Source organism: Python bivittatus, unplaced genomic scaffold, assembly GCF_059951505.1.
Source record: "Python bivittatus isolate LINGU-HERP-01145 unplaced genomic scaffold, Pbiv_v1 ctg000480_np1212, whole genome shotgun sequence".
Classification (NCBI taxonomy): domain Eukaryota; kingdom Metazoa; phylum Chordata; class Lepidosauria; order Squamata; family Pythonidae; genus Python; species Python bivittatus.
Genome location: NW_028277075.1, coordinates 57618063 through 57630914, shown reverse-complemented (window position 1 = coordinate 57630914; position 12852 = coordinate 57618063).

Here is a 12852-nt window from a genome sequence, read left to right as displayed (position 1 = left end):
TGTGTTTCATGATTGCACAAGGTTTTGAGTTCTATATGTCTGGATGTTGGACAGGAAGATTTAAAGCACCTCCATTTCTATTTTTCCTACAGCAGGGTAGAAATTGTCATCTTTGGAAGAATGGCCAAGAATTCCCCAAATGAACAGACAAGGTTGCATTAAGAAATTCTGTCTGATTTGTAGCAGTTTATTGTAATGATCTTTTACTGGGTAATCCTTGGAAGAAGGGATCTGCTGAGGAGGTTCTAATTACCCCGCCACCTAGTTGTAAAGCATGGTTAAAAAGTCTGCTATTAGTGTGAACCGATTCTGTGGCTTTGAAGCAAAGGGCTTCTTCTGTATCTGTGGTGAGTTGTTCATTCCTCAGCTATGTCATCCCTAAGCTAAGAGATCTACTCACTGAATGGTTTCTAACTTACTGATTTGATTAAGCCAACAATCCTAAACTTACTTACTAGAAAATAAATTCTATTAAACACAATTTAAATTGAATCAATTGATATGGCTTTCCTCCAATGAAGAAATCTAATTGTAGGCCTCCAGGGACACTTATAAAATATTTCTATACATCTGAATTTAATTATAAGCCAATAAACTTCCAGTGCAATCCTTAGTACTTCATTCTTATCTAAGTCAAAAAGAATTGGATGAAAAAGGGAGAGAAAAAAATCTTGTAATTTTTTTTTACATTTTAATAATGTTATGTAAATATGAAATAGAATAATAAAATATATTTTAAAACATGTGACATTTTTAGCCCACTCTTCTACCAAGGAAAATGCAGAAGTTTAAAGCAAATTTAGAGTGAGGGTAAAACTGACTCATATATTTAACATTATAAATGTTGGCTACTGCATGGTTCCTATCACCACCAGAATAACACTTCCTAAGTGGAGTTCAAAGACATTTCTATGGGGGGAAATGAGGTTGCAGAGACTCTCCACTCCTCTGCATTAAATTCTGGGGGTGGGGTAGCTGCAGGGGATAACAAGTAACAGTGAGAGTTGCATCCTTAATATAGCCAAGGAAAATGTGCCTCTGGACCAGATGTCATCCCTAAACAGAAGGAACATGGTAAGAACACAATGGATCTCAGCCATAGAGAATAGTGGTACAGTATGCAAAATTGCTAAGATCTGAGTTGAAGCTAAGTCAAATTTAAGATATAAATTTGAAAGGCAACAATTCAAACTGATTTGAAATTTTTCAATCATAGGCTATAATGGGAAAACATCAAAATGCTCCCAGCTGCTTCATTTTTTGGCAGATGAGATGAAAACAGAAGGAATGATAGAAACGTTAACAGTCTCAAGTTTCAGACAGATAGCTTCAAGCATTTCACCATAATAAATTTGTGAAATATTCTCTCTGCATCTCTTTAAGGCAGACATAGCAGGGATGAGAAAAGGACAGCACAGCAGCCACCAAAGGGCCTCCTGAAAAGACAGTGCAGATTAAAAATGAAAACTTTTGGAAATTTTAAAAAATAAACTGTAACATTGAAAAGTCACCCTGCCTTTGCCCACTTGATTTTCTGGCTGACTGACTTGTCAGTAAGCTGACAAGGTTAGCCTCTTTCGTAAGTGAGGCATTGTGTATTGTTAGCACAACATATTTTTAAAATAAAAAGATTGACATGTATGTATGTGTTGTTACAATTGCACATATGATCTAATGCAACGGTCTACATTACATACAATAGTGTGCTTGCTTTTAGACTCACAATTTCAGTCATGCAATGAAGACTTAGTAGAAAATAGACAAATAGCTGAAAGAAAATGGAACTTTATTTTTGTTTTATTCTGAGGAAAGTTGGGAAAATGAAAGGGGTAGGAATGAAAGAGCTGAAGGACACCTAATGGACTGGACAGAGAGACTAATGAGGACTATACAAAAGTCTGACAAATAGATTAAATAAGGAAAAGTAAGGATAAAAGGGTCACAATTCAGGGAAAGCCAGAGGATCAAACAAGAGGAAACCAGATTTTAAAAAGAGCAGGAGAATAGATGTTCTCTTTCTCTCAGTGAATCCGCCTAACCTATTTCTAACAGAAGAATGAGACACAAAAGCCTTTTCCCAAGCACTCTGATAGGGGTTGCAAAGATGAAAAAGCTCACTGGCTAGTTACTGTAGTCAGTATCAGAGTGCTTCACACCACTAAGGTCTACAGTGTACACATGCTTAAAAATACAGCGTCATCCATTATTACCAGTGCAACTAAATATAGAAGTGCTTTTTTAGGCAAATAGGGTAGGAAAAGAAGGCTACGGTACTTTAGAAGCAAAGGCTGGCACCTTACATTTTATATTCAGGAAGCTAGTAATATGTGTGCACACTGTCCACAATGTACATCTGGAAAAGTAGGCAATATACAAATTATGTAATAAATACATATAAATAAGCAGGGATTCAATAGTTTCTCATTCCGTCTTCCTAAAATTGTCATTCATAAGCATTTTTGCAAGCAGATCTGGGTGCATGCATTTTTTCCCCTCTTTATCACTGGTAAACATATTGTCTGATTACCGTATAAAGGGATACTGTTTGCATATGAATATATGACCTTTGAATAGGAATATAATCCTCTATTGACATATACATTTTAAAAATTACCCACAAATATACAATTATATATATAATTTCACTCAGATTTAAACAATTTTCAAACAAAACAATTTTCAAACAACTAGACCCTGTTTCTAGCTGAAGTTCATTTTTTTTCTTTCCACAAAGGATTTCCATATTTCTGCTTGCTGACATTCCTTTGCTCTTTTAATTACAGAATTTATCTGCTACAGATATCACTCTTGTCTTACTGTTTCTTTCTTCAGCTTTGTATCTTTGTAACGTTTCCTGTAAGGTTGGCATGAGGATCTAATTAGGTCTTAGGCAACAAGACGCTCTGAAGGTTTCCAGGAGGTATGGCTCCCTCAGAGCTGATGGAGAATTGCACCGTTTTCTACATGCATGTATGACAATCATCGCCCCTCATGGTTATGACCAGATGTTTCTTACATGCCAGCTCTCAGACACAGTGGGCATTACACAGGCCTGTTCTTTTGATTTAACTAAGCATTGTGCTACTTAGGCCTTCAGGTGATCAATGTTTGCTTACTTTTCTTTATATAATTTTTGTTAAAGAGGTTTTTTTACAAAGTTCAAAGATAAATATGAAAAAACGTAGAAGAAAAGTGAGAAAGATAAAGAAAAAAGTGTTGAAAACAATAGAAAGCAAAGAAAAAGAAAAAAAAGATACTTAAGTGACTTCCGATCTTCTTTACAGTACTTATAAACGTAAAGATTTCCCCCCTTCAAAATTACGTAACGCAGTTCCCTTCTCCCCATAAGCAGCCCTTTTTAATTGGTCAATCCAGAAATCACCAGTTCATTTTTATCCATTTTCAGCAAAAAGTTTGCTTACTTTTCTAAAAGGTGGTTACCATGCAATTTGCCTGACTGCTCCAAAAATCCTCACACCTGAATTTGGTGGGGTTTACTCCCAGGCAGAGGAGATCCATTTGCAGGTTTGATATGCAGTCAAATGACATGAGGTTTTTTTTTTTTTAAGCTACACTCTGTTCCCATGACAAAAAGTACAGTATGTTGCTTTCACAGAACATTGGGGGAAATCTGGATGCTGGGCACTTATTCCATGATGGCTCCTAATGATAAATGAAAAAACAGGCAGTCAGGGGCCCATGTAATGGAGAGCCAGTTTGGTGTAGTGGTGAAGGTGCTGGGCTAGAAAGCAGGAGACGGTGAGTTCTAGTCCTGCCTTAGGCATGAAAGCTGGCTGGGGGACTTTGGGCCAGTCACTCTCTTTCAGCCCAACCCACCTCACAGGGTGGTTGTTGCGGGGAAAATAGAAGGCAGGAGGATTATGTAAATTTACCGCCTTGCATTTTAAAAGAGAGATAAAAATCTAATAATAATAATGTGCCACTTCCCTGTCATTTTTTAGTACAGAACTTGATAAAAACTGTGGTGGGTTCCTGAAATCTTAGTGTTGCTCTTGCTGTTAAAGAACTGAGAGAGCAAAAGCCATCATCTAAAGTTCAATTTTCTTTCTTGCTTTCTTTTTGTTACGGGACACTTTTTATTGGTGCCAGCTGGAAGGAAAAGGATTCAGTTAGATTTCAAAATTATGATGTAGCTTTAAGTGCTATGTTTAGGTTTACTGCCAAAATGTTAGTATAAAATGGTAGGTGTTTGCACTATAGATAATAACTAATGTGCCATTGGTCAAGATAGGCCGCTCTTCTGCTATTATTCTATGACTCTTATGACTAAACACTGAAGCGAGCCTGGTGGAACAACAATATTTTATTGGGCCTGGAACACTGGCTTGGCAGGATATAATTGGAGTGCCAAATATGTAATGAACTACATGGAGATGGCAGGGGGTGAGGAAAGGTGTGGCCTGCCATTGATATTTATCTGGAGGCAGCTTTTTCAGAAGGATATCCTAGACCTTATAGTGTTTGGAATACAGTGAGATCCTTTGATGGACTGTCCGGTGATTATAGTCTGTTGAGATACGTTGAATATTGGATGAAAATAACATAAAGGTTTTATATATTTTAAAAGGTTTAGATTAAACTGAACATTCAGCTCTAAAAGCACTCCAGAAATTGAGTTGTGCTCTTTCATGTGACCCAGAATGAACTGTGTTCTTTGTTCACATCACTTGTCAATGAGTTCTGGCAATATTATATTGACAATATGCAGCTTAGTGATATAGGTAGGTACCATCTTGTATGGCAGTGATTTGTGCTATGAAGCACCTTGAGGAAGAGGTTATTGTACCTACCATAATAGGAAGCATTGTAATGAATGCTTTCCCAGCCCCAAAAAATGTTATTAGTAAGTCATGTCTGCAGCTTAATGCTTTCTTTTTGACCTGGACTGCATCTCTGTTTATCCTTAAATATAATTTAAAATAGATTTCTCATACATCAATGTTCCATAGCCATCTACACATGACAAGCACTGCAAAGTATTTTGTGCATTAAAAGCAAGGGGTGGGGCCTTTTTGAGGGCCAGATGAGGCAGTGAATGGGCAGTAAAATGTTGGTTGCAGTTGGTACCCTCATCTCTCCCTACACAAACAAAGGACACAATTTACTTTTAGAAAGCCACTCACAGAAATGATCTTCCCTCCATCATAACCGCTTTCCCATTTACCTGCCATGTAAGTGAAAGTATGGCTTTCTGTCAGAAAACAACTCGTGGGCATGATTCTTTTCATTTGCCACCTCTCTGTCTCATGACTACATCCCACCCAACTGCTGGGCAATGTCCTTTACATGAATAACTCAGATGTGGGATGCTTTGCTCCTCAGGAAAAACATGTTCTCTTCAATCCATGATGTACTCAGGCAACGGGTTTCGAAAATGGCAATTTGGCATGGCTGCAGCTTAGAGACTTCGGTGAAAGCCATAAGCAACTCACAGGATGCTCAGATGTGCTAGGAGTACTGCTGAGAACGTGATCCACTTTAGTGGAAGGTCAGTTTTAGGGTCCAAGTACAAGTCTACTACACCACTTAATTCTTTTGGATTCCAGTGATAATCAGGTTGATATAGCTTTAATCAAGTATAATGATGATCCTTGGAACTATTTTTTACCATTGCCACAGAAGTTTGGCCTGAATTAATATGTTAGGGAACAGCTTGAAGTCTTACTGCAGTAATGGCATGTTGGTAAAGGTGCATGAGAAATTATTATTATTTTGATTGGCATTTTTTCTTAACTGCCTAAGTTGCATGCATCGACAAACCTTGTGCATTGCATATTCTCACCATGCAGGTGAAGGCAAAGCTACTAGTCTGTAATAAGAGAGATCAGGTAGTATATATTGTTATTTGATTAAATGTGCTGATTAAATGGTGCACTTCACTAATCAAGCTGCAAAGTTAAATAGCCAAGATGTAATACACTTTACTAATCAACATACATTCATTGTTAAGTAAACTGAATATTTTATAGGTGAGCTCTTGTGTCATTTTGTGGCTTAGTTGAATTCCTTCTCTCTCACTGTGATGAAAGCCTGTGTTTCAACAGGAATATGAGGCAGATGGGTGGGTTATGGAAGGGACTAAGACAGAAAAATAGAAGATTGGATACAGAGGGAAGAAACTTTTTCAGTTTAAGGGGATAAAAAATCTCTAGGGTATTCTCAGCTGAATGTAGTTAGATTATGACCACCACACAAATTCTTAGGACTAAACTAGACATTAGCAAATTTAGCTCCTCATAACTCCTATATGGAACCAGCTTGATATTTATAAACTCTTAATGACCTTTTTTTTCCCCTTTGACCCTATTCCAATATTATTGATTATTGATGGGGTGAGACATGGAGAAATGTAGAATACTATGATACTGCAAGGTGAAGTAAGCTCTTCTAGATATTACAGTATAGTGGCACACACATCTAATTTGTCTCTGATACAACTCAGTGAATATGAATTAACTGTAGAAGTCTCAATGAAAGCAAAGATATCTGGGAAATCAGTTTTGGTGCAGAACTAAATCTTATGGATGAGGCCACTTATATTTTCTCTCTTTTCACTCTTTTGGTGAAAAATTTTGGTAATGGAAAACTCACAAGGCAAACAGAAAGAAAATTATTGTTGTTGTGAATAATATTGATTGTAATAATGACATTAAAAAGCACAAACCAGTCCTAATGATTTATATCAGCCTGTAAAGTAGAAATGCACAAGATATTTCATGTGATTTATTACGATAGTTGATGTTAGCATAAATTGATAGTAAAAAGCCCGTGCAATGCAGGTGCATTCCAGGGTGATAAAAACTCATAGGATTAGGCTTTTTTATGTGTCCTATCCCACATTTTTATTTCTGCACACTCCCAAGTGTTAAAACATTTCTCATAGATTTTAAGTAGAATGATCATCCACTAAATAACTCATACAGAACACTTCAATGCCGATGTTAAATGGGAGGGACGGGAGGATAGGGGACGGGGGGAGACCTGTATTGTAAGCTTCCAAGTCAATGTATGTTGGAGTTCCATACGACACACACATCCAGATTTTGAAGTAACAATTAGAAAATTCATAATTTGTCATTATAAGAAAGCTGTTTATAATATCCCTTCATGGATCTCACAAAATGTTGCCCTCTCCTACTTTTATTCCTTCTACTCACTATGTGGGAACTCATGTATTCTTGAGAACATTGTGTTACAAACTTGGGAGTAAATAATAGTAAATAAGGAGTTTCATATGGCAGAGGTAGAAAAAGTCAAGAAAGGATGTGTTTCCATATAAGAACAGTGACCGAGAAAGAAAACAAACATGAAAATTCAGATTACAGAAGAATTTGCAGATTTTTTCAAGGAATTATACTCTAAGCATAAAATTGATAAAGAAGGTTTGAAGGTATATATTAAAGCTATGAAAATATAGAGCTATGAAAATATCAATAAAATTAAAGCTATAATTTGAGGGAAACTGGGTATAATTTTTTTATATAGATGGTATAGAACCCTGTCAATGATAACAAAATGGGCAAACCAGACAATAACAAATGCCATAATAAAGAAGGAACATTCTATCACATGGGGTGGTTATGTAAAAAACCCCAAAATATGGGGAAGGAAATAAGGAAATGCAGCAAAACATTCAGAAAATTTTCAAAATAACATTTGAATCGAAATCACAAATATTTTTATTAGGAATAATTTTAGACAGCATCAATAAAAAGTATCATAATCTACTAAGATACATGCTGACAGTGACAAGAACCAATTTGGCACAACGCTGGAAAAGTGAAACCCTGCCAGTGAAGAAATGGGAGATCAAAATGAGAGAATACGCATAGCAAAACTGACAATGTATATTTATAATAGAAGTTTAACTAAATTCAGTCAGGAACGACTCCCTTATATACAATACATCACACAGCAAGGCAAGGCAGGTTTAGACATTTGGAGTATGGTTTTTAAGACAAAGAGTTAAGAGATTAATTTAAAAAGGTCATTTCAAATAAATAAATATAAGCAACAATCTCCAATATTTTAAGAAAAGTACAAATACTTAAGTAGTGATTAGCAGTTAGGGACAATGGAAGGGGAAAATGAGCTATAGAAAGTTCCTTCTTATGATTTTTTTTTATGTTTTATTTTTTTAATCTTGTTTGAGTACCTCACTTTTCTGTACCTACAGTATGTTCTTTATTCTTTACTATCAGCTTGAAGAATGTAAAGTAACTATACGTTTCTAATAACGTTTCATATTTAAAAACAAAAACAAAAGAAAGGGTGTGTTTCTGATAGACAACGCTTGATGTACTGCATTTGTTTGGCTTCTATTTAGTCACTTCGGCTCCAACATCCCTCCGCCACAATTTGATGTCGTGTGCTGCAGCCCATGGATCAGGACTGCACTTGAACTGTTCAGATCTATAAATTTGTGGAAAACATTAAGCGCTCTGCAAGTCAGACTTAACAAACAGAAAATTTTGCATGGGAAAGTTCATCATGTTGCAAGTTAGATCAAGAGTTAGGACTCCCTGATATTAGTTAGATAGTTTAAAGTATTGAAAATAGAGAAAGAACAAATTCTATCAATATATTAATTACAATTTAGGATATCAGTATTACAAGCATAAAATTATTTGACTTTTTAAATCCAAAGTTAAATATAAGATTAAAAAAAGAACTGCTACAACTCACATCAAAGTATTGGATATATGATAATACTTTCAAACTTAAAGCTAATTACTTAATATTAAAATCTCCATTGTATTGTTACTTTATATATATAATTTACTTTATATATATAATTTAAAAAATATAAAGCAAATTTAACAAAAGCTAAGATACCTAAAAAGTAAAAGAGAGAGAGAGAGAGAGAGAGAGAGAGAAAGAAAGAAAGAAAGAAAGAAAGAAAGAAAGAAAGAAAGAAAGAAAGAAAGAAAGAAAGAAAGAAAGAAAGAAAGAAAGGATATTATTATTATTAGTAGTAGTAGTAATAATAATAATAAAAAGAAAAGGACATTACTTTTTGAAGAAGAATCTCTATGGCTTCTGCAAAGGTAAGTCCTATCTCACTACTTTTAGAGGTGATGTGCATAAATAGGTATGCACAGTAGGTGGACTTCCCTTGGATAGTCAAAGGCTTTAGACAAAATCCCAGACCAAATAATAATTGGGAAACTTAGGAACATTTCACACTTGGAATTGTTTCCCAAATAATTGAGAAAATTTAGCACTTATGGATAAGATCCTCCCTAAATATTGGCAGTGATTTAAAAATAAGATCCTGATTAGAAGAAGAAACAGTTCTTAAAGTATCTTCAGTGATCTGTATTGGGACTGTGGCTATTTTTATTTTGTGAATAAATTATTTGGGTTTGGGAATAGGCCATGGGGTATCAAGTACGAACACTATCAAATTATATAGTGAAGTTATTGTAAAAATGGACAGTGATGAGACACTAAAGTAGTCTACTTGGGGCAAAAATTCCTTTTCCATCTGATGGCTTGAGAATTAGAGGTCAAGAAAGGGACAGTGGAGGGAAGTCTCATTCAAAATTCAATATAGCTTACAAATGTGATAAAGATTATGTGAATATAACACTGCACAGTTATTTTTTGTTATTGTTTATTTCTGTTGTATGCCATTCAGAGTACATTGTTTGAGTTGGCCAGCCATATAAATCCATGAAATAAATGCAGATACAACTAAATAAATTCTATGACAGCAAAAATATCTCCAAAAAGATATTGTAGAGATGGACAAGATGCAGAAAAGGGCAGTCAAGATAGCCAAATAGCTAAAATTTACTTATTTATTTTGAAGGCTGATATGGTCACCCATGTTATGTACAACAATCCTGGGCAGCTCACAGCAACAAGAGTCAAACATAAAAAGAAGCAACAATACTACCCACAAAACTACCCCTCACAATGCCCCCCCCCTCAAAAAAAACTCTCCCATACATTTGCTTAGTCTCATGCTTGGGGTAAGAGCCACTTTGAAAATAAAATGCTGGGTTGCGGGCCTTTGGGGCCATTTTAGACTTTGCTTAAGAGAGAGAGAGAGGGAGGGAGAGGGAGAGGGAGAGGGAGAGGGAGAGGGAGAGGGAGAGGGAGAGGGAGAGGGAGAGGGAGAGGGAGAGGGAGAGAATAGATAGATGTATGTAGATAGATAGATGTAGACAGATTAAGTAATGAAGTCACCAGACTCATTCCTTCCCCTTCAGATGGCATAGACAAATGCATCAAGGACGGAGCTAAAGATTATGGGGGGCCCCAAACTAGCCCTCTGACATTACATTATCCTCAATATATTAGCACCAGAATTGCTAAGACTATAGGGAACAAGACACAAGTCCCTTGTGTTAGATGTCAGAAGTCTAACTTTCTTCTTTGAAACATGGTAATTTAGGAAAATGCACACAGATACATACACACACTTAATGGGATGGAGGGATAGATAGATCCTGACTCAGAACTTCATTGTGATGTTAAGATCTAGTTTAATAGATGTTCCTGCCAGTGGATAGGATTCTGGCCTATCTCTTACAAGCATAATGAGGTGCTATAAATAATGAAAATTAAATGGCACTTGCTGAATAAAAGAAACTGTACTGTATGATGATACCTTATCTTTTCTTTGTGCAAGTTATTCATGTGGAGTAGCATATTCTCTTGTAATTAAAAGGTTCTATGCTTGAACTAATTATTTTCAAGTTTAAATAAGATAGAGAAATCCTTATTCCTGGGCATGTCTGTCTTTTTTTCTCTAAGAGCTGAAATTAAACATTTTTTTCTACTTACAGTATGATTTGATCCTCTGTGTGTGATTACTCTTAATTTGTTTCAACTTTGCAGAAACAACATGGCTGACTCATATTCACCTGTGTTGTGGTCTGATGCCAACTAAGTATACACATTAAAAAAGCAACAAAAAACGATCAAGACCCCAGAGATTTGAAAGTGGAATCTGATGACACTTTCATTGGTTTTTCTTTCTTTTTTTTTTTTAAGAATAAGAAAATTTTCACAAGATGTAAATTGCACACAGAATCATGTTCCACTTGATTACTACTCAACATTTACATAGGATTGCTAATTAAAAGTAAAGGTCAATAGGTTATATAAGTCAGTTAATCAGGCAATTATGCAGAAGTACCATAAGTGAAACATGTTAGAAAACCCTTGGGATCAATAGGGGTATGCAAATCGATCAGCAAAGTATATGCTCTATGAATTCAAGTACTAACGCATGTTCCATGATACAGTAACATGCTAACTGGAGTAGACTGTACCTTTTCACTACAGCTAAATATGGATGCTTTTCGTTTGTGAATACATTTGATATCTGAATTTCAAATAATTATTTCCCTCTATTTTCATGCTCAAATAATGTTGATGTACTTAATTAATTACAAATAAAATTTGTGGCTCTTCTTTTTATTTTTTTAAATTACAGATAATCTGCAGGTCTCCTGGGAATAAGGCTGACTGAACCTAATAAAGCTTGTGTGTAGGAAGATGCGTTCAGGGGAACAACTGCATGTAAAATAATTCTATAAGGTAGTACTGAAGTAAAGATATATCCAAAATGTTTTTGACAGTTTCGCCAAGAAGTAGAATGAATATTCTCCTTTATTCAGTTGATTATATATAAACTCTGATACAACATCATTTTCTTAAATTAGACTTATTAAGAAAGCTTTGTGCCTTGTCTTAGAGATATATATTACTAGTAATTCTAATACAAACATGAGTTTAAATGGAATATATATATATATATGTTTTCCAGAACATATATCTCTGCCTTAGGATAAAGATATGTTTAAAGAAGCAATGGTCTGGATTGAAAGAGAGATTTCTGTTACTTACCAACTCCTTTTCTTTCTGGATTAAAGCTAAATTTTTAGTGTAAAGTTTTATTAAATCACTAGGTGTCAGTGTGCTGGTATTAGCTTAGCCACACATTAATCACCTTTACTGAAAAAAAAACCCTATTAATTAATTATTATTATACACCACCCAAATAGTAACACTCTTCTGTAACTGAAAATTGAAGTTCCCTGGCATGAAAGTTAAAATAAGTAAAAAAAAATATGGAATAAAACCAAAAATAATGCAACAAACTAAGACAAATAAAACCAGTGGTAGCACAAATATTTATACAGTAGATCTAAAAGCACGAACACCCCCCCCCCATTAACCTTATAATTAAAAATCCCTGAAGAACACAATGGTCATCACAGAATTGTGAAAAGATCATACTGCAGCTACCAGACAAGACTTTCTGTACACATTGCCAATGATCAGATCCTTTCTCCAGTTATCATTTGTTACAGGGCCCTGAAAAGGAGCCTCTAAAGACGGTCTTAACAATCTGGTGGGCACATGTAAGAAGAGGCAATCGCTCAGGTAGCCTAGACCAAGCCATTTAGAACTCTAAAGGTGAAGACCAACATTTGGCTCATAAAACAGACAGAAGAGCTATTTAATCATTCCTAACAATGAGAGAGAGATTAGTCTGCATTTCTCTCTTTCTTCATGCAAACAAGCAACCTCAAACCCAGAGGTAAGAGGAAACAAGTACCCAAAAGTCTGACTGGAGACATTTTCAATCACTTGGACATAAATAACATGATCAAAGTCTTAAATGGATTACAGTAAAGAAAACACACCCTCAAGAGTTTTTAGTCATGAAAACTAATAATAAAGCTGTCTGTAATCACTTAAGTTGATACACAAAGCTTCTCTTATGTAAAGCTCGGCAACTCAAAACACAGCAATAGACCTGCACTAATTTATCCCAGATGCAGATCATGTGCTCTCCATTAATTATTAATC